Consider the following 27,633-nt stretch of genomic DNA (forward strand, 5'->3'; position numbering starts at 1 on the left):
TTGCTATTTTGACAGGGGTGAAATGATATCTCATAGTTGTTTTAATTTGCATCTCTCTTAGGGCTAGGGATTTTGAGCATTTCTTCATGTGTTTGTTAGTCATCTGAATGTCGTCTTCGGTGAAGTGCCTGTTCATATCCTGTGCCCATTTTTCTATTGGATTCTGGCATCTTTTTAGATCTTGTCTTTCCTGTCACTATCTTTTACCTTCTTCATGTGTGATGTCCTTGATGCCATCCTACAACTCATCTAATCTTCAGTGTACCTGTTCTTTTTTTTTTAGCACCTATTCTTGAGATTGTGTTTAAATTCACTTGGGATAACCTCAGGGTTTTATTTGGCTCATGCTCTGATTTTCTTTAGCCTCAATTGATGGTCTGTTAAACTACCAATCTTTTCAACTTTTGCATTTCAGTTGCCAATTATTAATGTATTTTAATCACATGTTAAATCCATTTCAGACTGAAGAAATTAGGATGAAGCTTCATAAAGATACACACACACCTATAATCAACACAGTACTACTTACCAAATTAAATTAGGAAATTAGGATAAAGTTTATCATCTTTGGCTTTAGTGATTGGAGTGTATATTTGAACACTAGTTATATTAACAGGTATTTCTTGTATGCATATGGGTATTCTATAACTGATAGCATAGCATTTCAAGATAAGTCTTAAAATGTCATTTTTGATGATGATTGTGACACCATTTCCCTTCACCATTTGTTATTCCTGGCATAGAGGGTCATATGATCGATCAGCTGATTCTCACTGGCCTGTACCAGTCCATCTCCATTCATTAATGCCCACGATAACGATTTTTATGCATTTCAGTTTTGACAAATACAAATTTTCCTAGATTCATACTTTGTGCATTTAATGCTCCAGTTATTAACAGATGTCTTCAGCTCTTTCTTCCCATATCTTCTCTGTCATATCAGCAAACGAAGGTCTGTCTATGTCATTAATGTAGTCTCTGCTCTGAGGGGGCAGTTTCTCCCCAGTCATTTTGAATTCCTGCTAATCCGAGGAGATCTTCCAGCATGGACATGTTCCATATTGGACAGTGTGCCACTGCTCTTCACAGGGTTTTTGAGGGCCTGGTACTTCAGAAGTGGATGGTGTTGATAGTCTGTCAACTGTGTGGAAGTTCAACCAGGAGTGACCTCCTGGTATTTGAATTGTTAGTGACATAACTTCCAGCATCACAATGCTCACCCAAATTGAGAGACAAAAATAATTCACCACATTGCAACTTGGAAAAATAAAATTATGTTCATTTAAGATTCTCTAATCAATAACAACAGCAATGGTGTCATAAGGGAGCTCCTGGTGGCCTAGTGGTGAGAAGCTGTGCTGTAATCCCAAAAGCACATGGTTCAAAACCACCCCTGCTCTGCAGGAGAAGGATGGGCACTCCACCTGTGTGTTTTACTGCATCTGAAAACCCACTGGAGGGTCAGCACACAGAGACAGCAACGTGATGTCATAAGGAGGAGACTTTTTATGGAAGCAGAAGGTATCATACATCTAGTGAAAGTGAAAGTTCATCTCACATGCTGTGGGCATGTTGTTAGGAGGGGCCGATCTTGGAGTAGGAAGTAGGACGTCTTTGAGGCTTTGAAAGGTGAAGAAGGGTCAGCAGAGGAGGAGAAGATCCTCAAGGGATGGATTTGACACAGGGACTGTAACGTTGGCCCGAGCTTGTCAGAAATGTCAGGATGGTTCAATATAGGGCAGGCTTCAGATCCATTGTTCAGGGGTTTGTTATGAGTTGACTCAGTGACACTTGACAACAACAGTGATTTGACTCATAGGTAGCCACATAGTAGAAACTTCATTGAGTCTTGGCACAAATACTCTTCAGAGATTATATGTTTCTTTTTATAGATAAATTTGGCCTCAGAGAGGTTAAACAATTTTACCAATTCCCACAGCAACTTAGTAAATTTATCTTTGCTTAAAACCAGTATCTTAGCCCTAGTGTAGAACAAGCTCTAGTATACCACCAGAATCTGGTCCTCCCAACCTAAATCTGATAAATAGGTAAAGTCACGCAGGTAAGATTACTTCCTTTAATGACTCTAGGAGTAAGTCCTGAACTAGATAGTAGAAACCTTGGCTCTCAGTCCTGGCTGCCCATTAGATTATCTGGACAATTAAAGGAATCTAATGACAGGGTCCCATCCTGCAGAGAATCCAGTTTAAAGATTTGTTAGGAGACGGTGGCTCTCACATCTTATTTTTCAAAAACTCATGGAAAAAATATTAAAGAAATGGAAGTATCTTCATGGTGGGAAGATACCATCTTAAATGGCCAAGATTAGTGTAGCTTTGTCTCCAAAAGAATTATTCTCTCCTTTAAAGCTAGACTAAGTGTGTTACACAACTTCAGATATCTGTGTGACTAGCGGATATTTTCAGATCATTGGAAGGACTTGCAACACTTTTTTTGAAAAAAAAAATTTGTGTGTGTGTACCATCAAATTGGATCTGACTGGTTCAGGAGGAGATTGCCTCCCCCTTCTCCAGCAGAGCTTGTAACACTTTTTTAAAATTAAAAGTAAAAATATGAGAAACTTGGAAAATGCCTTTCTTTAATTGTATTTTAATACACAGTTTCCTGATCATGAATTTATGCACAAATTGTTCCGTGACATTGGTTACTATTCCTGCAGTGGGTTAGTACCTTGTCTTTCCTTTTTCAAGAAACAGGTTGACAGTTCGAACCTACCAGCTGCTCTGCAGAAGGATATGGCAGTCTACTTCCATAAAGATTTAAAACCAGCAATACCTCACTGATAACCAATTCATAGTTGACCCTGTATGGTTTTCCAGGGAGCTCTGGTGGCCTAGTGGCAAGAACCTGCACTGCAATCACAAAGGTATGCAGTTCAAAGCCACTGGCTGCTCTGCAGGAGAAGGATGGGCACTCTTCCTGTGCAATGTACCGTCTCTGAAAACTTGATGGAAGGTCGGCTGTGGGTTGGTTCTCACTCCATGGTACAAAACAACTCCTCCTCCTCCTCTGGTTTTTTAGAGGCTAATAACCCTTTGGTTGCATAGCATGGAGCACAACTCCCAGCTTACTAGGCCACCAGTGCCCTTGCAAAGAGCATACATAGCCTTGGAATCCCTGAGGCACTTGTTTCTACTCTGTTTTGTGTGTTTGTGATGAGTTGGCAGTGAGTTTGGATTTTCTGCTCTCGTTCCTCCAGCCTCCACTGTTCCTCCTTGCTGTCTTCTCATTTTGATTTGGGGCATCTTTCTCCCAGGCAACAGCTGGTGGGTTTGAATCATATGCCTTTGAGTTGGCAGCACAGCTTCTTGCCACTAAGCCACCACAGAAGCTACCCTTTGACCTCTTTATAACACGTATATTATATAACCACTCAGACTTTCTTATTATTACCGTTGTTACGGAAGTGCATGTGGTGTAGTCATTACCATAGCTTGTGCTTTTATCCTTACCTTCCACTGTCTCTTCATTGCTGGATTTGTTTTTGAGCAAGGAAGATTATTGTTGAAGAGCACAGAAGGGAATGTAAATGTTTGTATACTTAATGTGAAAAACAGCATGATTGGAATGCTCTGTTTTTACTTGCTTGCAAACCACTCTCATTCATGAGTTTGTATTTCCTTAACAAGGAATATTAGATAAATGAGTTATGTGCCGTCGAGTCTTTTGCAACTCATAGTGACCCTATGTACAACAGCCCTAAACCCTGCTCTATCCTGTGCCAATCGCACTGCCTCTGACACACCCATCCCAATTACTCCAGTCACTGAATCAATCCACCTCATAGAGGGTCTTCCCCTCCTGCACTGTCCCTCTACTCTACCCAGCATAATGTCCCTCTCCAAAGACCTGTCTCTCCTTGCAACATGTCCAAATTATGTCAGACGAAGCCCCAGAATCTTTGCCTCCAAGGAGCAGCCTGGTTTAACCCTCTCTAGGATGAATCTGTTTGTTTTCTTGGCAGTCCATGGTACAGTCAGTACTCTTCTCCAGCACCACAGCTCAAAGGTGTCAATTGTGCTTCTGTTCTCCCTAGTCATTGTCCAGCTCTCTGATGCATAACAAGTGATTGCAAAGACCATGACCTGTATCAGACGCACCTTCGTCTCCAAAGAGACACCGTTGCTCTTGAGTACTTTAGAGAGGTCCCTGACAGCAGACTTTCCCATCGCAATAAGTTTTTTGATTTCCTGGCTTTATTTGAGGATGCTAAAGAAAAGGTCTAGATTTTTTTTAAAGTTAATGATGTTAGTAAGACATCTGTTTTCCATATAAAACTGAAAACATAACAAAAAAGGTAGAACTCATATTCTGATGTGCTAAGTAAAAGATACAGAGACTTTTATTCTCCATGTTAAAATTTAAAATTTTAAAGAAAAGGCAAGACTCTCACTTCCTGAGAGGTAGTGAGTGATTGCTTCCGGGTGCTGTGGATCCTTTTCCTACCAGCTGAAGGGACCAAAGAAAAGAAATTCTTTATAATTGTTTCCTGTAATTGGTGACATAGCATATACCCTGGCACTTCTTTTTCTATATAAAATGTATCTTAGAAATTTTTCTTATTAGCTTAAGTGCTGTATGTCATTCATTTGTGTGACCATGTCATATTTTACAAACCTCTTTTGCCATTAGGAGTGCAAAGGCGGTTTCCAGCTTTTTTTATGGTGCTGCCATGCACACTTTGCAATGGCTTCTTGTGCGTATGCGCTACGATTGCTGGGCCAGACGGGGTAAATATTTCTGTGTGTAACAGATAACTACAGAATTCTCTTTAACTAGCCTCATTGTAGAAGAGATGAGAAGAGGGAACTTAAGAAACTTTTCTGGAGTTCACTAAACAGTGTGCAAGTCAAGACACAAAGTAGTAGAGCATATGTCACTTCTTCCTTTTAATTGCCATAGTTTGATATATTCTGTATTTTCTTTGGTGCTTTCCTTTTGTATTGGATGTTAGAAACTTTTTAAAAAATTACCTATTATGCCATCATTCAATTTTATATAGTCATTCAAATACATTGTTTTATTTGTGTACACTTTATTTTAGAAAAGAAATTTTTTACGTCGTGTATTATATAATTACTGTTGATCTGGGTTTTGGTTTGGGGTTTTTTCTTTTATAAAAGTTTTGCTGGCAATTAGATTTTTTTAAGTGTTTTTAATTGGTTTGCATCAATAATTTATATACATTGTGCTTCATAATGAGGGTAGGTTGTATCAGAGTCAGTGAGACTGGCTCAGAATAGGGCACAGGCTTCAGAGCTGTTGTACATAGGGTTGCTATGAGTCGCAGGTGGCTTGCTGCCACATAATAATAACAACACATTGTGCTTTGTACAGTCTTTCACTTACATTGTGTAGCAATCATTCATATACATTGTCTTTTATATCATTTACTTTTGATCTATGCCTATCATTGCCCTGTCTTTTTTATTCCCCATCGAATACTTCCTATTCCTTCACCCCTCAATCCACCTACTAAATTTTGCTAGTGATTTCCAGCCTTCTTTCCTTTTTCCCTTTCCCTCTCTGAAATTTATACACACCTTACTAGTTATCCTTCTGTTTTTCCTATAATGATCTTGTGCAGCATTTGTCCTTATGAGACTGAGATCACTCAGCATAATGCTCTCACGACTCTTCCATATAATACAGTATTTTATGAAATAGTTGCTCCTGAGTGCTGCATAGCATTCCATTGTGTGAATATACCACAATTTCTCAACCCATTTGTTTGTTGATGGGCACTTGCGAAGTTTCTCTTTTCTTGCTCCTGTTAACAGTGCTGTTATGAACATGGGTATGCATAGATCAAGACTGGCTACAGTAGGACATCAGCAGTGAGCTATCAGAAATTCAAGTTAGATTTTTAAGTGAACATGAGATTAGAGTTATTATTGCAGTCAGACTGATCTTTGCTGAAAGCAGAGAATACCAGAAAGATGTTTATTATCTGTGTTTCATTGGCTGTAGAAAGGCATTAAATTAATGAATAATATAATGAGTGACGGACAAGATTATGAAGAATGGGAAAAACTGTATGCATATGGGACCTGTATATAGATCGAGGGGCAGTCATTTGAAGAGAAGAAGCAGAATATTGTTCTATTTAGAATCTAGAAAAGTACTCGTCAGGGTTGTCCTTTTGCCATTTCAATTCATTTAGTATGCTGAGCTCTGGTACCCTAGTGGCAAGAAGCTGTACTGCAATCCCAAAAACACAGTTCGAGGCGACCGGCTGCTCTGTGGGAGACGGATGGGCAGTATCCTCCCATGCAATCAGCTGCCTCTGAAAATCCACCAGAGGGTCAGCTGTGGGTCAGTTCTGACTCTACGGTACACAACAACATGCTAGGCAAACAATCTGTGAAGAAGAATTTAGAATCAGGATTGGAGGAAGACACTAACAATCTGCAAAATACAAAGAACGCTTTTTTGCTTTAAGTGAAAAAGACTTAAAATGTGTATAGCCTTCAGTATATGAACAAAACACAATGTATATGATTGATTGTATGAAAATCAATTTTTTAAAAAAGACTACAGCCTTCAGTATTGACTACACTTCAACATAAAGAAACAGATCCTCACAACTGGACCAGCAAGACATGTCTGGATAAGTGGAGCAAAAAATTGAAGCTACCATAATTTTAATTTTACTTGGATACCCATGGAAGACGGGATCAGTCCTTGGAGAGGGACGTCATGCTTGGGAGGGTGGAGGGACACCGCAGGAGAGGAAGACTTTCCATGAGATGGATTGATTCTGTCACTGGGGTAATGGGGGGAGGTGTGTCGGAGACAGTAAGATTGGCACAGGATAGAACAGGGTTTAGGGGTTGCTGTGAGTCGCAGGAGAGTCAACGGCACATAACAACCACCATCACCACCACTACCACCCATGGAAGACATCATCAGTCAAGAAATCAAATTATGTACCACATTAGGCAAATCTCCAAAAGACCTCTTTTATTTATTTTTTTTTATTCAAAAGACCTCTTTAAAGTGTTAAGAAGCAAAGATGTCATTTTGAAGATTAAGGTGCACCTACCTCAAGCCAGAGATGACTGGAGAGTTGCACTGCTAACCTCAAGGCCTGTAACCCAAAATACCCATGGTCGGCAGTCTCCTCCCATTCAGATTTACAGCCTGGGAAAGTTGACTTTGAGCCAGAATCAACTCAACAGCAGTGAGAAATCAAGTAGTTTTACCTGCCTCAGGTGCATGTAAAGCTGCAGAATGAATAAGGATTACCCAGTAATTGATGTCTTTCTTTGAATTACAGAAATGATGAAGAATATGAAATATGTCATGGACTGCCAGTAAAAACAAATCTGGCTTAGAAGCAGCACAGCCAGAATACTTACAAGCAAAAGTAGTTGCTATAATGACTTACTTTATGTGGATTTTTCTCCTTTAATAATTTTCTCTGTTAATTGCGCTGCATAACAGGGTAGTTCTGTGCAAATAAGGTGTTGTTGTTGTTATGTGCTGTTGTGCCACCTGCCACTCATAGTGACGCTAAGGACAGCAGATCTGAAGCCTGGCCCGGTCCTGAGCCAGTCTCACTGATTCCAACACACCAACCCCCATTGCCCCAGTCACTGTATCAATCCATCTCATCCGGGGTCTCCCTCTCCTGTGCTGTCCCTTCACCCTTCCGAGCATGATGTCTTTCTTTTAAGGACTGGTTCCGCCTGGGCACATGCCCAGGGTATGTGAGACAGAGCTTCAAAATCCTAGCCTCCAAGGAGAAGCTTGGTTTCACCCTCTCCAAGACAGACCTATTTCTTTTCTTGGCAGTCCATAGTATGTTCAAGACTCTTCTCTAGCACCAAAACTTGAAGACATCTTTTCTTTTTCTGTCTTCCTTAGAATGCTAATATGGAGATTGATCAGTTTAGCGATCCTGTCATGCTTAAATTGAGCAAGCTCAAGGAGAAAACAAAATCTTAGAACCACCAGGAAAGAACCACCAGAGAGTGCAATGTGTCCTTTGAATTTGAGATCCTTCCTTGAACTAAAGATCAAGAGATGGCATGAGATGGCACTGCAGCCTGAGTGGCAGTATTGGTGACAGCAGTGATAGCTGTGACAGACAACTAGAGCCTCATGTGAGACAACGGTGAACTCCTGACCCATGGCATGGGAAAGCAGAGTATTTGCTAGCATTTGGGCATATACTTGAGGAGCTAGGTTTACTGACCTATGGAGCTAAGGCCAAATGCCTTCAGGGGAGTTGCTTGCAACTCATAGTGACCCTATGTACAACAGCTCTGAACACTGCTTTGTCTTGAATCAACCTCATTGCCTCTGACACATCTACCCTCATTTCCCCTGTCCTGCTTTTTCTCTCTTGGACTGTCCCTCCATCCTCCCAAGCATGATGTCCCTCTCCAAGGCCTGATCCCTCCTTGCAGCATGCCCAGAATATGTCAGATGAAGCTTCAGAATCCTTGACTCCAAGGAGCAGCCTGGTTTTACCCTCTCCAGGAGGAACCTGTTTGTTCTCCTAGCAGTCCAGGGTATAGTCAACACTTTTCCAGCACCACATCTCAAAGGCATCAGTTCTCTTTCCATCATCGCTAGTCACTGTCCAGCTCTCTGACGCATAGCACGCAAAGACTATGGCCTGGATCAGGAGCACCTTAGTCTCCAGCCTGACATTGTTGTTCTTCAGTACTTTGGAGAGGTCCCTGACAGCCGACGTTTCCAATGCAATTCGTCTCTTGATTTCCTGGCTGCTGGTACCAAGAGTGTTGATTATGGAGCCAAGCAAACTAAAGCTGTTAACAATCTCAGTCTCTCCATCATCTATCATGATGCTGCCGATTGGCCCAGTGGTGAGAATCTTTGTTTTCATGATATATGGAGCTCTGGTGGCCAGTTGCAAGAAGCTGCACTACAATCCTGAAGGCTCGTGATTTGAGTCCACCAGCTGCTCCATGGGCAGTCTCCCCTCATGTGATTAACTGCTTCTGAAAAAACATGCTGGAGGGTTAGCTATGGATCAGTTCCAAATCTATGGTACACAGCAACAACCTAACTGGTAAAATTAAAGCAGGTTAGTAATATTTGTCTGAGCAGGACAGAGACCAAGACTAAGGATCAGAAGAAAGATCTCCCTATAAACATACCTAAAAAAAGGCTGTTCTAACAGTAAAATATCATATCCTGACTGTTCCCAAATTTGAATTGTAACCTGTTATTTCCATAAACTCAAATTCACTGCTGTTGTGTCTTCTGTTTCATAGCAACCCTCTCTTGAGTTTCAGAGACTGTACATCTTAACAGAAGGAGACAGCTTATCTTTCTCCTTTAGCGGTCTTGAACCACAGGAGACATTGCCCTTTTGATAGCAGTGCAGCGTGCTACAGATTAGTTTCAGAGGCTGCAGATCTTAACAGGAGAAGACAGCCTGTATTTTCCCCACACTTCAATATCCAGACTATACCCCTAGATATCCTTTTCACTTCTCTAGGAATATTGTTGGAACGTGCTGGGTAATCATTGCAATGAATTCTGAAACTTAGTAGAGAAATAGTATGAATTGTGGGAGAAACTGCTGATATTAAAGCTGTTGAAGAAAGTATGGAGTGAGGGGTCTGTTTCTGATCTCTTGGAATCAGCCTTGTGTTGTTGATGAGTATCTTTTCTTTTGTGAAATTAATGGAATTCAGATTCTGCTGCATGTGTACTCTCTGCCATACTGGATGGGCTTTGTTGGTGTGTGGTTTTTTTGTTTGTTTTGTTTTGTTTTTACAGGTGACAGGTCTTGTCCAATGCTTTGGACATATTATCAAGAGAGACCACTCCCAGGAGAACATCATGCTTGGTAAAGTTAGAGGCCCGTGAAAAAGAGGAAAGGCCCTCAGTGAGGGAGCAGTAACTCAGAGGGTGTTGCAGGACTGGACAGTATTTAGTTCTCTTGTACGTAGACTCAGCAGAACATATTTTATGTTGCCAAAAAGATTATGAGTAGTTAACAGAATTTATGAACTGTTACCTCTTTCCCCTCTCCATTTCCCAAATTTTGTCTGTCCCCCTAACTCTTGGCTCAGTAGTTATAAGATTTTTGCCTCATGAATTTGCTGGTGTGTATGTGTTTTCTGAGCTATATGTGAATGTGTTAATTGTATCATCACTCTTATTTTGATGTTTTGTAAGTATATGAGTGTTAGTTTTTTCATTATGTTTCTCATTCTTTAATCTGAAGATTAAGGTAGGCATTTGACACTTGAGTTAGAGAATTGGACCTTTGTCCTTGTCCAGAAGACAGGAACAGGCCAAGATGAGAGATCTGGCAGTTCTAGACGTGGTGCTTGACTCTTACAGTGGAGAAGGAACTGCCAAAGAATTTTTCACTTCTCCATAACTTTCTGTGAGATGAGACAGGACTCCCTAAGTAAGGACAGAGTTAAGGACGTGTGGTGTTTGCTCAGTAATCTCTGGTGGTGTTAGGGGCAGTCAAGTCAGGTACTACTCATAGCAACCCTGTGAACATTAGATCTGAAACCTGTCCTGTGCAGTCCTCATCATTTCTGCCACACTAGAGGCCATTGTTACAGTCACTGTGTCAGGCCATCTCATTAAGGATCTTCCCCTCCTTGACTCACCCTCCACCTTGTTACAAGACTGGCCCCTCTTAAGAACATGCTCAGACAATGTGAGACAAAGTTACACCATCCTCCTCTCTAAGGAGCATCCTGCCTTCACTTTCCCTAAGACATATTTGTTCTTTTAGCAGTCCATGGGATATTTAGTGCTATTCTTCAGCACCACAATTCAAAGGCATCAGTTTTTCTTTTGTCATCTTTCTTCACTGCCCATCTCTCAGATGCATAGCAAGTAGTTGAAAAGACTGTGGCTTGGATCTAGTGCACCTTAGTCTTTAAACCAACATCCTTACTCTTCAATACTTTGGAAAGGTCTCTAACTGTAGACTTTCCTGATGGAGCATGCCTTTTGATTTCCTGACTGCTAGAACCAAGGTTGTTGATTCTGGACCCAAGCAAGAGGACATAATTAACAGTTTCAGTCTTTCTCCATCTATCATGATGATGCCTGTTTGGGAGAATTTTGGTCTTCTTGATGTTGAGATATAATCGATACTAAAAACTGTAGTCCTTGATTTCTTGCAGCTCACTTTGAGCAAGAAGGTTGTATCATCTGCATAATGCAGGTTGTTGATAAGTCTTCCTCTGATCCTGATAGTAGATTCTTCTTTATAAAGTCCAGCTTCTTGAATGGCTTTGACATAAAGATTAAACAGATATGGAGAGAGGATGCGAACCTGATTCACAACTTTCTTGATTTTAAACTATGCATTGTTCCCTTGTTCTGTTTGAACGACAGCTTCTTGGTCTAAGTTTCTCATGAGCACAATTAGGTGTTCTGGTATCCCATTCCTCTCAGTGTTATCCACAGTGTGCTATGATCCACACAGTCACATGCCTTTGAATCACTGTTAAGTCACAAGTAGATGTCTTTCTCCTGGCAGAAGCACCCAGGCAGATGGCAGGCATGGGCAGAGCCTAAGCCTTTCTCTCAGGGAGAAACCAACAGGTTCTGGGTTCTGCTGATATCTGGTCACTTGCTCATTTTTTATGGTTTGGTGTTAGGGGTACAGCATTTATCTGCCAGCTTGCTGTATTGGCAGGGGAAGTGGGAAGAAACAACTTGCATGGTGCCGCTTCCTTTATAATTTGTGTATATATGTATGTGCCAGGGATGCATCCTATCTCCATACCTTTTCAACCTATATGCAGAACAGATTATCCGGGAGGCTTGTCTCTATGAGGAGAAATGAGGAGGTGGGGTCAAGATTGGTGGACGATTTATCAACAATCTGCATTATGCAGATGACACAACCCTGCTTGCTGAAACTGAAGATGACCTGACCTGAAGCACCTGCTGCAGAGGGTCAAGGACTGCATTATGGATTGAGGCTCAATGTCAAGAAGACAAAGATTCTCACCACTGGGTCAGTTGGCAGCATCAGGATGGATGGTGAAGAGATTGAGATTGTACACAACTTTAGTTTGCTTGGCTCCACAGTCAACACTCTTGGCACCAATAGCCAGGAAATTAAAAGGCGCATTGCCATGGGAAAGTCTGCTGTTAGGGACCTCTCCAAAGTACTGAAGAGCATTGGTGTCTCTATGGAGACTAAGGTGCATTTGATACAGGCCATGGTCTTCACAATCACTTGTTATGCATCAGAGAGTTGGACAATGACCAAGGAGGATGGAAGGAGAATTGAAGCCTTTGAGCTGTGGTGCTGGAGAAGAGTATTGAGAATACCATGGACTGCTAGGAAAACAAATAGATTTGTCCTGTAAAGGGTTAAACCAGGTGGCTCCTTGGAGGCAAGGATTCTGAGGCTCCGTTTAACATACTTTGGACATGTTGTGAGGAGAGACCGGTCCTTGGAGAAGGACATCATGCTTGGGAGGGTGGAGGGATGGTGCAGGAGAGGAAGGCCCTCTATGAGGTGGATTGATTCAGTGACTGGGATAATTGGGATGGGAGTGTCAGAGACAGTGCGATTGGCACAGGACAGAGTAGAGTTTAGGGCTGTTGTACATAGGGTCACTATGAGTCACAAGCGACTCGACGTCACATAACAACAACATGTGCTTACTTGTTTATACTTTGTGCTTGTATGATACTTGTCTGTCAGTTTACTGTCCTGAGGCAGCTTACTGGCTGTTGTGATGCTGGAAACTATGCCACTACTATTAAATACCAGTGGGTCAGCCACAGTGGACAAGTTTCAGTAGAGTGTCCACATTAAGATAGATTAAGAAGAAGGACTGGGCCATTCGCTTCTGAAATAACTAATCTTTGAAAGTCCTATAAGTAGTAGAGGAATACTGTTAAATTAGTACTAGAGGTAAAATCCTTAGAGAAGACAACCTTCAAACATGAAGAGAAACAACTGCAAACAACCATTAAACATCGGAACACAGAATGTATGAAGCATAATATAGGAAAATTAGAAATTTGTAAAAATTGAAATGGAATGGGTCAAGATTGGTGTTCTCAGCCATTAGCCAGAGGAGCTGGCCTGACATGGGCCTCTTTGATATTGGCCGTCATAATCTACCATGCTGAAAATTAAAAATTGAGGACGAATGGTGTTCTATTCATAGTCAGAAAGACCATCTCCAACACTATCCACACTGAATTGCAGTGGTGTGATGATAGGCTACTGTGTATATGCTTACAAGGAAAACTTGTTAGTGCAACTGTTAGTCATATGTGCAAGTCAACAACCAAAGCCAGAGATACAGAAATTGTGGATTTCCACCAACTTCTGCAGTATGAAACTGGTAGAACATTTAGTCAAGATTCATTAATAATTGGTGGCTGGAATGCAAAAGCCAGAAACAAAGGAGGAGGACTGGTAGTTAGAAATTACGCACTTGGTGATAGAATGGTAGACTTTTACACAATCTGTGATTTACCTGTTACAAATAACCTTTTTAAAAACTACAAATGGTGACTGTACAACACACATGGGTCCCACCTGATGGACTGTGCAGGAATCAGATTAACCTCATTTGTGGAAAGAATTGCTGGAGGAGCTAAGATCAGCAGGCAGAACAAGGTCTAGTGCTGACTGTGGGACAGACCACCAGTTTCTCATACACAAATTGAGATTGAAGCTGAAGAAAATGAAAACAACCCCACAACCAGGACACCAGGGTCTGATCCAGAGCCCAAAGGAGAACCGGTACCAATCACCACCATCAGGACCCGAAGGGGCAACCCCGAGCCCAATGCAGAGAAGACATTGGTCACCACCACCAGGAGACAAAGGACTGACCCTAAGCCCAGTGTTGAGAAGGTACCAGAAGCCAACAGCACAGCGCCAGGATCTGATGCAGAGCCCATGGCAGACAAGATGCCGCTCAATACCAGAAAGCGAGGGGCTGAGCCCCGGCGCAGCAAGGAAAAAGAATCTGTCACTGCCATCAGGACACACAGTACTGACCCTGAGCCCAGTGCAGAGAAGATCCTGGGCACCGCCTCCAGGAGGCGAGGGGCTGGGCCCAGCACAAAGAACACCTCTTTGAATAAGACTGGTGACCCCTCCAGGGGAGTCTCAGAAGATAAAGTCCCATTGCTGGGAACTCGATCCTCAAGGCTGAGGTCTAAAAACCAGACGAAACCGGAGGGCATAGAGGAACCTACTGAGAAGATTCATTCAAACCAGGGTGATGGAAGAGCCCTGCGCAGAGCCACGCGCAGGGCCAAGAGAGGTGCTGCCCCCAGAGACCCGGAGCAGGATGAGGATGCCGTCGCAGCAAAGAGGGTCAGAAGAAGATAGTGAGCCAGTGACGACGGGGTACAGAGAAGCTGGGGAAGGGAGACCGTGGCCTGTCAGTTTAATAAGAAGTGTCTCCCCATAGTATTTTTCTACCATAAAATTTAAAAAAAAAAAAAAAAGAAAATGAAAACAAGTCCACAAGACCCAAAATACAATCTTGATTCTGTTCCACCTGAACTTAAAAAAAACCATCTCAAGAATAGGTTTGCAGCGTGAACACTAACTATCAAAGACCAGACGGGATATGGAATGACTTCAAGAATATGTGATCCTCAAAGAAAGCAAGAAGTCATTACAAAGGCAAGCATGAAAGAAAAGACCAAAATGGATGTCAGAAGAGTCTAATAATTGCATGGGGCCATCGAGAAGCCAAAATGAGGGTGAAGTGGGGGAGATGAATGGTAGATGTCCAGTGGCATAATCAGTGTGAAATTACAGTGTTAACCCCAAAGACCATTCCTCTCTGGGGGTTTGAACCCACCAGGGACTCTAGGGGATTAACGATGGGCAGTCGCCTACCATCCTACCTGATGTCTAACCTCAGAAAACTAGTGGAGGTTCCTGCATGGTTACAGTGAGTTTTGTGCATTTGTTTTGTTCTTTGTTTTGGTATTGTTTTTATTATTTATTATTTAGAATATATGACTCTCGAAGACATTATGCTGAGTGAAATATCTCAGTCACAAAAGGACAAATACTGCATGGTGCCACTGTTGTAAAACAGGACTGACATCGGGGTTAGGGGGAGACCGAGAAAGATGGGATAAATAATGTATACCACATTGAAACAGAAGAGGGAGAGAACTGTTTAAAAGGGATATGTGATTAGGTATTTTTGTCATGACAGGAGTCCAGAACGAAGGCTGTGTAGTGGAGTGGACCTGGGGGGAGGGATTGTAAAACAATGAAAGAATTTTTCTTTTACTTTTCAAACAGAAGAGTGCACTGGGGGTTAGGGGTGGGCAGGGAGAAAAGTGCAACAATGAATGAATGGAAATCCAAAGTCTCTATAAATTTTCACCGAAATAAATAATTTTTAAGAAAAAGCAAAAAAAAAAAAAAAGATTTGTTCATTCATAAGGAAGTTCATTGTGAAAATGGTGGTGGATTGGTTTGGTGGGGTATTTTTGTTTTTCCTTGTGTGGATGTTTACCGTTTATCATGTGAAACCAGCCAAGGAGGGAACTGATGTAGTAGTTTGGCAGAGGCAGCGTCATACATTCTGCAGCAACATATGGGAAGACCACTGGGGCCTCTGGAATTACATTGTTCTTACAGGAAGAGCTCTTGATATTTTGGACTAGTGGTGACCTGGGATTGCTAGACCTCCTTTGGGTACTAATACAATGTGGTTTCCAAGTGTTCTCAGTATTTAAAAAAGAGTAACAGAATTTGTCTTTTAACTTGGTATATATGCTAACTAAAATGTCAGTTGGTTTTGTTTTAGTAGAAATCTTTTATTCCTCTGATACATAACTTGTGAGTTTTGGGGGGAAACTAAGAAAAGGGGATAAATAATGTATATATTTCATTGAAACAGATGAGGGAAAGAACTATTTAAAAGGAATATATGATTAGGTATTATCTTACCACTGGACCAGTAGGCAGTGTCATGATGCATGTAGAGGAGATTGAAACTGTTAACAGCTTCATCTTTCTTGGATACACAATTAACACTTTTGGTAGGAGCAGTCAGGAAATAAGGAACATACTGCACTGGGAAAATCTGCAGTTAGAGACCTTTCCAATTTATTGAGGAGTAGAGATGTTAGTTTGAGACTAGGTGTGTCTGTTTTAGACCATAGTCTTTCCGATTACTAGCCATGCATCCGAGACCTGGACAGTGAATAAGTATGATAGAAAAAGAATTGACTCTTTTGAGCAGTGGTCTTGGAGAACAGCACTGAACATCCCATGGACAGCCAAGAGAATGAACATATATGTCTTAAAGAGGGTGCAGCCGAGTGCTTGTTGGAGGCAAGAATGATGAGGCTTCGCCTCACATACTTTGGACATATTGCTAGGAGGTGCTGGAGAGGGACATGATGTTGGGAAGGGTGGAGGGTTGACAAAGGAGAGAAAGACCCTCAACCAGGAGGATTGATGCAGTGACGGCTGCAATGGGCTCTAGTGTGTCAGGAAGTATGAGGATGATACAGGACAGGACTAGGTTTTCATATTTTGTTCTTACAGTCGCTGTGAGTTGTACTTAACTCGGTGGTATCTAACAACAACAGCAACAACATTATCTACATAACAGTCCAGAATAAGAAGCACATAGCACAGTGGACTGGAGGAGGAGGAGGAAAATGTGCAACAATGAGAGAATTTTTTTAAAGAGAAAAAATGAACTGGGAGAGGGAGGAAAATATTCAACAATGAATGAACGGAAATCCAAGTTTTAGGTCAAGTTTCGTTAAAATGCCAATAAAAAAAAATAAATAAATGAAAGCTTTCTTTTTATTGACTTAGACTTCCCTTTTGCTCCTCTTAACACTTTGGGGTTGCATACAGACTAGGAAGTTCAAGCAAAATTTGTTTAGTGACTATAACTGTAGGTTTTCTCACTTTTAAAATTACAGATGTTGAGATATAATTCATCCACGAAAAGTGTAAAATTCCAGTGGATTTTGATATATTCACAAAGCTGTGAAGCTGTCATCAAAATAAATTTTGAAACATTTCTATGTCTCCAAAATGAAATGCTGTACCAAGTAAAACTTCCTCCCTACCTTTCACCTTAAGCCTTCCAGACCTAGGCAACTGTTCCTGTTGGATGTCATTGAGTCATGTGTGACTTGTAGCAACCTTATAAACAACAGGTCTGAATCCTGACCTATCCTATGCTGTTCTCACAATCACTGACACTCTCGAGTTTATTCCTGTATCTACCTGGTTGATGGTCTTCCTCTCCTTTGCCACCCTCCACCTTTCCAAACATGATATCCCTCTCCAAAGTATCGCCTCTCCTAGCAACATGCCCAAAATATATTGTCACTCTTGCCTCCAAGAAGCACTCTGGCTTCATATTCTCCAAGACATAGCTGTTTGTTCTTTTGGCAGTCCATTTGGAGAAGAGTTCAGGACTCTTCTCCAGCACTACACTTCAAAAGCATCAATTTTTCTTCTCTCATTCTGATTCATTGTCCGGCTCTTAGATGCATCAAAAGTGACTGAAAAGACCATGGTCTAACAAAAAAAAGACCATGGTCTGAATCAGGTACACCTTAGTCTTACATCATTGCTCCTCAACAATTTGAAGAGGTCTCTGCCTACAGACTTTCCCAGTGCAATATGTCAGCTGATGTGTGTGTGTGTGTGTGTGTGTGTACGTACACACTTTTGAATTGAATCCTACCGACACAGGAGGAGATTGCCCTTCCTTCTCCAGTGGAGCATCTGGTGGGTCAGCTGATCTCTTGACTGCTGGTACCAGCTGTATTGGATGTGGATCCAAGTAAGATGAAGTTATTGGCAGTTTTGATCTTTTCTCCATCTATAATGCTTTGCCTATTGGTCCAGTGGCATGGGTTTTTGTTTTCTTGATGTTGAGATGCAATCCATATTGAAGGCTGCAGTGTTTAACCTTCTGCAGCAAATGTTTAAAGTTCTCTTCACTTTCAGCAAGCAAGGTTGTATCATCTGCATAATGAAGATTATTGATGAGTCTTTCTGCAATCTTAATAGAATCTACCTGCTTGAATAATTTGCATAGCATGTAGATGTGATAGATATGAATAAAGAATATAGTCCTTATGCATGTGTTTCCTAATTTTAAACCACGTAGAGCTCTTTTTTCTGTTTGCGCAGTAGCTTCTTGGTCTAGTTATAGCTTTCATATGAGCACAGTTAAGTGCTTTATGATCCCCATTCTTCTCAATGTTAGCCATAATTTGTTATGATCCACACAATCACTAATCTGTTTTCTGTTGGTCTGGACATTTTGTATGCATAGAATGATATATAATATGTAGCCATTCATGACTGGCTTATTTTATTTCACATAGTGCTTTCAATGTTTATCTGTAAATTAATGTAGTATGTGTCAGTTGCCCTCCCCCCCCCTTTTTTTTTTGCGGTGAATACTCTTCTGTCTGCATCCCACATTCTTTTTATCTGCTCATCATTTGACAGGCATTGTGTGATTTTCACTTTTTCGCTATTATAAATAATGCTTCTGTGAACATCCTACACAAGATTTTGTGTGGACATATGATTTCTTTTTTAATATTCAAAGCAATTTAATATATAATAAAAGTAGCATTATACGAACAGAAAAGGTATTGGCTATATATTTTTTGAGAGGTTATACTTCTGGGAATATTTATGACTTTTGCTTCTTAGTGTTATTTTTAACCCAGTGGGCTTTCACTTATGGGTAAACCAGTTGCTCTCAAGTCAGTTCTGATCCATGGCAAACATGTCAGAGGAGAACCACGTCATAGAATTTTCAGTGATTAGGGTTGTTTTTTTTTTAAATTGATCGCTGTGGCTTGCTTTCAAGGTGAATCTGGGTAGACTTGAACTGTAACAAGTTAGCAGCCAAGGATATTAATAATTTATCTCCCTCAGATAATTATTTAGAAATAGTGTTTTGGCTTGAAAAATGTGTGGGTGTACATATGTATGATGTGTGTGTATGTGTGTATTATATATGTGTGTGTATGTGCATATACATATAGACATGCACCAGAATAAGCAACTCTGCTGGCAAAACCCTTAGGGAGTTGGTGCTGCTGACACCAACGTGGCACCTCCATGGTAGTTTGAATCCACCAGTGGGCTCTGAGGGAGAAGGGTGGGCTGTTGTACATTTTACATCCTCTGAAAATCTGGCAATAAGTTGATTTTCTTTAATTTTTTTAATTGTGATTTTAATGAAAGTTTACAGAGAACTTGGATTTCCATTCATTCATTGTTAAAATCAGTTGGTTGAAAAAAGATATATACATAGGACTGTGTATGTGTGTGTGTGTGTGTGTGTGCACGCTCGTGCAAAGGAGAGAGGGGAAAGGCTCTATGATTATTTCTACCGTTATATCATTTGTTTAGTCTTGGTACAACTGGAAAAATTACACACTCTTAAGTTACAGGTGCTACAGGTTTCTGGCTGACTTGGGAATTTTTCAATCTTAGGAATAACAGTTTCCAGTTAACCACAGAAAGTGATTATGCATGAGTATTATCCATTTGATTATCTTGATGTGAATTGAATTGTGGTGTTGCTTCTAGGTTCTTTTGATCCAGTTCCAACTAGTCCTTGACTGCTCGGGCTGCTTGTTTTAATTGCTGTGTCTGTCCACCTCCTTTGCATTACCAAAGGAGCCCGGGTGGTGTAGTCCATAATGTATTGGTCTAACCAAAATGTTGGCAGTGTTGTAAACCTCCATCTGCTCTGTGGGAGAAAGATAGTCTCCTCCAGTAAAGATTGAAAGTCTCAGCAAGCTGTGGAGGGTTGCTGTGAGTCATAATTGGATTCAAGGGCAGTGGGTCCTACTTTACCAAACATGATGTCCTTAGTTGATCCCTTCTGGTAACATGTCTAAAATTTGTGAGATGCATCACCAGCTTTGTTTCTGAGGAGTGTTCCAACTGTCTTCTTCCAAGACAGACACTTGTTCATTATTTTGGCATCTGTGATGCATTTCATATTCTTCACTAATACCTTAACTCAAAAACCATTTCCTTCTTGGATATAAGCTCAGCTTTCACATGTATTAAGAGGCGCTTGAAAACACCCTGACTTGGGCCAAGTGCATCTTAAACCTCAAAGTAGGATCTTTTTTTTTTGACCTTCAGTTTTTTTCTTCATTCATCATGATGCTGCTTAGTTAGTCCAGTTGTGAGGTTTTTGTTTTCTTTTCCTGAAGTATAATCTACACTAAAGTCTTTCATCTTCATCTGTAAAATCTTCAAGTCTCTATAACTTTTAATATAGCTCTCCTGTCTGCATTTTGCAGATTGTTAATATGAGTCTTCTTCCAATCCTGTTGCCACATTCTTATTCATATAGTCCCGTTTCTCAGATTATTTGCTGTGCATATAGAATGAATTAAAATGGCAAAAAGATTTAACTCTGATACATACTTTTCCTGGTTTAAAATAAGACAATATCCTTTTGTTCTTTTCAAATGACTACTCCTTTATCTATGCATAGGTTCCATGAGAGCATGGATAAGTCTTCTGGAATTCCTGTCCTTCATAGTCTTATCTGTAGTTCATTATATGAAAAACAAAATTGAGTATCTTTTCCATAGTCAAGAAATTACATGTACATGTCTTCCTAATTATGATGTCCCTTGTGCCACAGCCTTGTCTGAATCCAACTTAAATGTCTAGCAGTTCCCTGTCAATGTACTATTCCAGTAGTTTGTTAATAATCTTCAGGAAGATTTTGCTTGCGTGTGATATTAATTTAAGTTTCAGTTGCATTATTGAAGGAGCTTTGGAGTTGCAATATTCTAGAGAACTCTATTGGCTCAGTGAGTAAGGAGTTGCACCGCCAATACCCAGAGGTAAGTGGTTTGAAGTCACTAGCTACTGCCCAGGAGAAAGATGGGCAGCTTCCTCCCGTGCAATTTCTAACTTCTGAAAATCCACTGGAAGGTCCAGCTATGAGTTGGTTTCAACTCAGTGTCACATAACAATTTTTTATAATTTCCAAATTTTGTTGCATTGCCTTGTTTTGGGAATGTGAATAAATACGGATATCATCCAGTTGGTTGGCCAGGTAGCTGTCTTCCATATTTGTTGGCAGAGACTGGTGAGCAAATCCAGGGTTGAATTTGTTTCCTGAAGCACCTTGGTTGGTATTCCATCAATTTCTGGAGCTTTGTGTTTTCCTGCTGCTTTGATGGAAGCTTGGACTTCTTCCTTTAGTGCTTCTGGTTCTTGATTATATGCAACCTCTTGAAGTAATTGAATGCCAATCTGTCACTTTAGTGTAGTGATTCTATATATCTTTCTATCTTTTTTGTGTTTCCCGCATCATTCAAGCTTTTGTCCATAGAATCTTTTCACTATTGCAACTCGAGGCTTTAATTTTTTCCCATTCATTTCTTTAAGCTTGAAAATATTGATTATGTTCTTACATTTCAGTTTTCTAATTCCATGTTGTTGCACATTTCATGAAAATATTTGTCTTCTCCAGCTGTGCTTTGAAATCCTCTGTTTAGCTATTTTATGTCATCATATATACTATTTACTTTAGCTACTGCTGTTCAGGAACACATGTCAAAGTCTCTTTTGATACCTGTTTTGGTCTTTTTGCTTTTTTTGTCTTTTTAATGGCCCTTTGCTTTTCTTCATGCTGTCCTTCAACTTATCTCTCAACTTGATGTTGTGCTTGGTGTTTCCCTCAATGTCATCCCGCACTGGCCTTCAGTCATTAGAATTCAGTGAATCAGATCTATTATTGAGATGGTGGTCTATACATTCAAGTAAGTTATACTCAAGGTAATACCTGGATTTTTTTGTACTTGATTTCATTTTCTACAGCATCAACTTGAACTTGCCAATGAGTAAGTGATGATCTGTTTCTAATTAGGTATTGTTTTGACTGGTGGTTTGAGTGGTTCTTTCTCACTTCTTTCTACAGAGGCGGTAGTCTGATTAATGTATATTCCATCTCGAAGTCCATTTGTATAGCTGCCATTCATGTTGTTGAAGAGGCATTAGCAGTGAGGAAGTCACTAGTCTTGCAAAATTCTATCATGAGATTCCTCGTGTCACTGCCACTGTCAAAGACTGTATTGTCCAGCTGTTGTTCCTCCTCCTTTATTTCCAGCCACCAATAACTATCAGTACATCTTGATTGCATGTTGGATCAATTTCAGATTGCCAAAATTAATAAAGATCTTTAACTTCTTCACCTGTGGCCTTTCTTGTAAACATATGGATATCATCTAGTCATTGACAAAATTGAACCTAAGGGTGGATAAAGAAATACTTTCAGATAATGAATGTGATGCCATTTCTCTTCAGTTTGTCATTCCTGGCACAGGCGACTGTGTGTTTTTCCTATTTAAAATGGTTAATATCAGTTCATTTTAGAGCCCTAATATCTAAGATCTCAGGAAAAATATGTGCAGTCTCCACTTGTGTGATTTACAGCCTTTGAAATGTCAGCTATGAGTTGGTTCTGACTCAATGGTACATAACAGCAACAAGGCTAAGATACTTTATTTTATGTGTTCTTATGAACCTTATGTGTTCTATTTTATTTAACAACCCAGTTTTCTAAAATTCATACTTTATATCCACTCCACCTTCCAATTACTAGCGGGTATTTGTGGCTGTTTCTTCGCCTTTTCAGTGTGTCACATCAGCAAATGCAGATCTTTGAAGCTTTTCTCATCCACATTGATGAAGTGACGACTTTAGGAGGCAGCTCTTCCCTCGTTAGTTTTGAGTGCCTTCCCACCTGAGGACGAGTATATCAGGCAGTACTGTCCTCTCACTCGTAAGGTTTTCACTCGCCATGTTATTTTGGAGTTGATTTTTACGTCCTCGTTCCTTGTCTGTCTTAGTCTGCTAAGCAGGATAGATTAACACTGCAGATCCCCACAGATCCCACCACCCAAGCTCCTCATCTTAGTTTCGAGTTTCTTTGAAACCTGTTTACCTGGTGTTAGAAGTACTGTTGGCATCACAGCAACATGCAAGGCACCACAGATTGAGAAACCATTAGAATTTACTTGTACATTGACAGAATTATTGCATATTTCATACTGCTTCTAATGAAAGTATTTTGGGAGTTTTGCCTACAGAATTGGAGATAGTAAAAATAAAATTATAGACCTGTTATAGAGTAAGAGAGAACTATGGCTCATGAATGCCGAGCTCTGCTTGCTTGTTGGCAGCACCTTAGATGTACAGGGAGAGATGAGGAAAGGCACGGGAGGTGCTTTGGGTGGGGCCACTACTCTCAGTGGCTGTCGGGGCCTGTTCATTGTGTGGAATGACCAAGGAAAGTCTTAGCACCACATAATGTTAGCTAATGGTTTTCAGTAATTTTAATTTTTTTTATTTTTAATTATTTCAAACATCTAGAAAGGAATAGAGTAACATTATCAATGCCTGAGTATCTATTAGCTGAATTTAACAAATATGTCTGAGTTTCTTTTTGCTGTCTCCTGATCTCTTCTTTTTCCTTTCCTTCATTCTTTCCACCCAACCTTTTTTATTTAAAGAATGCACATTTTCAGATACATGAAAAGACCTTTTGTACCTTTCCTACTTGTTACCTTTGGTCCATTCTGACGTGTGGTGAGCCCATGTTAGCAAAGTAGAATTGTTCTGTGGGCTTCTTGGGAAATGCAAATGTTAAGCCCTTGACTGCTAAGAAAAACTTTGGTGTTTCAAACCTATTCAGAGTTAATTTTTGACAGCTTTTAGGAATTCGGGCCTCCTGCCCAATTTCTAAAAGGATAAGGAGTCAGAGAGACCACAAAAAGAAACTCAAACATAATAGTTCATTTCAGTTGAAGTTAATAGATACTAAGGCATTGATAATGTTATGTCCCTCCTTTCCCAGTAGCATTTACATTTAAGAAGTGCATGTGTCCCCTTTCTTAAAGTACATGTGTCCCCTTTCTGTCCATGTTTTCACATAGTTGGACTGTTTTTCAACGAGTTCAGCACGAATAGGTTTGAAGATCTAGAATAAGGGATATCATTGCTGATATCACATCAATCTTGACTGAAAGCAAAGAACACCAATAAGCTGCTTGTGCTTTACGGACTGTGAAGAGGCATTTGATAGTTTGTATCATAATAAATTATGACTAAAATTGAGAAGAATGGGAATCACAACTTAATTGTGTTTATATGTAACAGTTTTAGCTCCAGGACAGTTTCGTTTTAGTTAGTGGTGAGCAAAAGGGCCAGTGGTGGACCGTTTGCTTGCTCGGATGAGGAGTTTCAGGGAGGCTTCATTATTGTTTTCTGTAGTACGGATGTGGACACCCATCCCTTTGTGATCCCCACAGCGGCATGGTTGACTTGTGAAGTGAGGGTTCTTGCCTTTTAGAGTTCAAGGCATGAACTCTTTGAGGATCATTTCTTTACTCTCCCCTTCAATGATGAATATTATGAAATTAATAGGCATTTTTTTCTAATATCCATATGCACTTTATCACAGATCTGGAAGGACAGCGGGTGGGCCTCAAAGACTGCCTCCCCCATCTGGGATAATAGGCATTTTGAAAGACTCACATTCTCTTAGAGTAGAGCTTTCCTTAAGTAAAAGTGATTTTTATTTCAATGTTTTTGTTTAGACCTTTATTTTTTTCCAGTGTATTTTTCTGTCTTTTGAATTCTCTGTAGGTTGTACTTTTTTAATATAGAAACTTCAGTTTTTGTTGCTATGCTCCTCTTGATCACATTAAGCTTTTTTTGTGCCATAAAAAAGCTCTGGTGGCAAGGCTCCACCTCTGTGGAACTATTTTTTTTTTAAAATAGGAAAATAGTTTTATAGAATAGTAAGTTTTATTTAAGCCTTATTTCAAGAGTTTGTCTTGTAAACCTATAATAATTTGTCTCGAAATTAATGTGCTAATTGTTGTTGTTATGGACTGTTGAGTAAGAACCAACTCATAGCTGACCCTTCAGCAGGGTTTCAGAGACAGTAAATAATGTGGAGCTTATTCCCCATCTTTCTGTCACAGAGCAGCTGGTGAATTCGAACTGTGTACCTTTGTGTTGACATTGAAAGAGAGGTTTGCAGTCTTCTGCAACCTTCACCATCACAGAAATCACTTCTCTTGGACTTTGATTTGCCTTGTGGTCATCTGGTTTCTTTATTAATGCTGGTAATCAAAACTTCTGAGGTAGATTTTGTTTGGCTTTTTGAGTGCTGACAGAGATCCTAGTTCCCGCTGGGAAATGCATTCCATTTGGAACTCCTGGCCTTTTATTCATTTGAAACCTGCCTTTGGCCTTTTCCATGGGCTGATAGGACCATACAGAACTTGAACATACACACATCACAAAGTAATTTTAAAGAAGTACTTCTCGTTGTTAGGTAAATGACTCGGAGTAAGGCTCCTGTGTGACTAGAGTTTCCTGGCAGTGTTTTGAACCTAGGCAACTTGGTTTAGAGAAAAAAATATTCTTACTTACTAGTAGTTTCTTTACTCCTTGAGGTTAACTGGAAGTTAAGATAAAAACTTTTTTTCTGTCTCCTTTTTTACATGTATTTGAATTAGGAAGCTCTGATGACATAGTCTATAGAGAGTTGCACTGTTAATCCAAAGGCGGGGCGGGGCCTCTAGTGGTTCAAATCCACCAGCTACACCAGAAAAGCTGGAGGAGGTTGTGTTTGGTTTTTTTGTTGCTTTTTTTTTTTTAAAAAAAAAGGTGAGACTTTGAAGAACCTAAAGTGTCCAGGATCATACCCAGAAATACATGACTCTCGGATGTTACCTGGGTTTAGCTGAGGAACTTTTTGGGCTTTTAAAGTCCAATCTTTCTGCAGTCTTTGCTCATCAAACAGGCGTAATACTGTTGTTTAAAGTCATTCCTTACTGAATGGTCCAAGTTTTGAAATGAAGCACTGAAAATGTTCCTGGTTGCCAACTCCGTTGTTGCATGAGAGTGGGAGGACTGGAAAGCTGCAGTCACTTGCCAGAGGGAACACATCTGCTTAGTGACAGAGCTTGAGTCAAGAAGGCAAGCGTGTTTGTTTTACTGTAGCCTAAGGGAGTCAGAGCTCCTGATTGTCCAGACACAGTTTAAATGTCCATGTAGCAAAGATAGAGGTTTAGGCGTCTCTTTGCCCTTCTTCAGGTCCGTGTCTGGTGTCCTGTTTCTGCCTCCCTGTAACTTCCGGTACCTGCTTTGTTCCCTCCATGAGTTAGTCTCCCCTGAAAAGCAGTCTGGCCCTCCATGCACCTACAGTGCTTGGCACTTTTTTCCTGATCTCCTAGACTCTCATGGTTGTGCTGGGCAGTGAACATACTGTAAAGCTTTGTGCCTCATGCGAATGGAGCCAACAGCTACTTCTCTCTGCGTTCTTTTCCACAGTCACTTTCCTCTCCGTAAGGTAGCTCTGTAGTTTCCCCAACTTTGTAAGGAACATGACTTTTTATTTCCTTTTGCTCCACTATATTGACTGCATTCACCTTATTAACCAGCCTGATTTGATCTTTCTCCTTATCTTGGGGTTTGTTTGGCTTTTTAAATTTTTTAATTTTATTATTGTGTGTGTGTGTGTGTGTGTACCATCAAATTGGATCTGACTGGTACAGGAGGAGATTGCCCCTCCTTCTCCAGCAGAGCATCTGGTGGATTCGAACCATGTACCTTTGGGATTGCAGTGCAGCTTCCTGCCACTAGGCCACCAGAGCTCCACTTTTCTTCTTGTTTAGTAATTTCCCCTAGTCCTTCAGAATGTAAGCTTTGAGGACATCGTTATTTCTTTTTGCTCCAGGCCCTAACTTGTATATAAGTGTGCATCTGTGTGAGTGCCCTTTCTGCACTCTTCCTTCTTGGGCCTTCATCTGGTTCCTCTACAAGGGTAATATTTTATGAGCAGTTCTGCCAGCATCTAGTCTTGTCTCTTTGCCCCTCTGTTCTTGGCACGTTACCAGCTTAATTTTCTTAAAAGGATGCCTTTTAAAAATCTTTGGGAAGCATTTCAGCACTTCCCTGTTGCCACAGGGGAAAGGCTGAACTTGTTGGTCCATCTTTCAAGGCCTCCTTACCTTGCTCTCGGATGCTTCTCTACTCCATAGGGACCACAGATGTGCAGGTCACTTGTGCTTCCTCTGAGCTCCCACTTAGCTCCTTCCCTAAGCCCTTGTATGCTAGCCTTCTTTTCAAGACTGCTACTGCTAAAAAAATAAAAAACAAACAAACAACAAAAAAAAGAACAATACTGCATAGTGCCACTGTTGTAATGTTGGATTGACTTCAGAGTTGGGGCAAACTAAGAGAGGCTAAATAATGTATACTGCATATATGTGGGTGTGGGTGTGTGTGTATAAATATATATATATATATATATATAATATACATTTAAAAAAAAAAGACTGCTACTGCTCTCTGGCTGACTTGTTCATTGGGCACTTAATTCACTGCACAAATATTATGAAAGACACACTGTTTTGCTCTCTCTGAAGAAGAGATTATAGAGTATAATATCAGTCCCTAAGGAAACTAGCTTATGAGTTGTTGGCATTAAGAGTAAGGTATCAGCGTATAAATATAAAAGCCATCAGGTTTTAAGATGATGATTTCTCACTACATTGGTTCTGCCTTTAATAATAATTTTTCCTCCTTTT

General features: G+C 40.4%; 1 protein-coding gene across 2 annotated transcripts in view; it reads left to right on the forward strand.

Annotated features, from left to right (window-relative positions):
• Positions 1 to 27,633, forward strand: part of PAPD5 (PAP associated domain containing 5) — a 71,209-nt gene that overhangs the window by 15,281 nt on the left and 28,295 nt on the right. The gene's annotated exons all lie outside the window — the stretch shown is intronic.

This window comes from Elephantulus edwardii, unplaced genomic scaffold (assembly GCF_000299155.1).
Source record: "Elephantulus edwardii isolate Elephantulus edwardi_28Jun2011 unplaced genomic scaffold, EleEdw1.0 scaffold00021, whole genome shotgun sequence".
Classification (NCBI taxonomy): domain Eukaryota; kingdom Metazoa; phylum Chordata; class Mammalia; order Macroscelidea; family Macroscelididae; genus Elephantulus; species Elephantulus edwardii.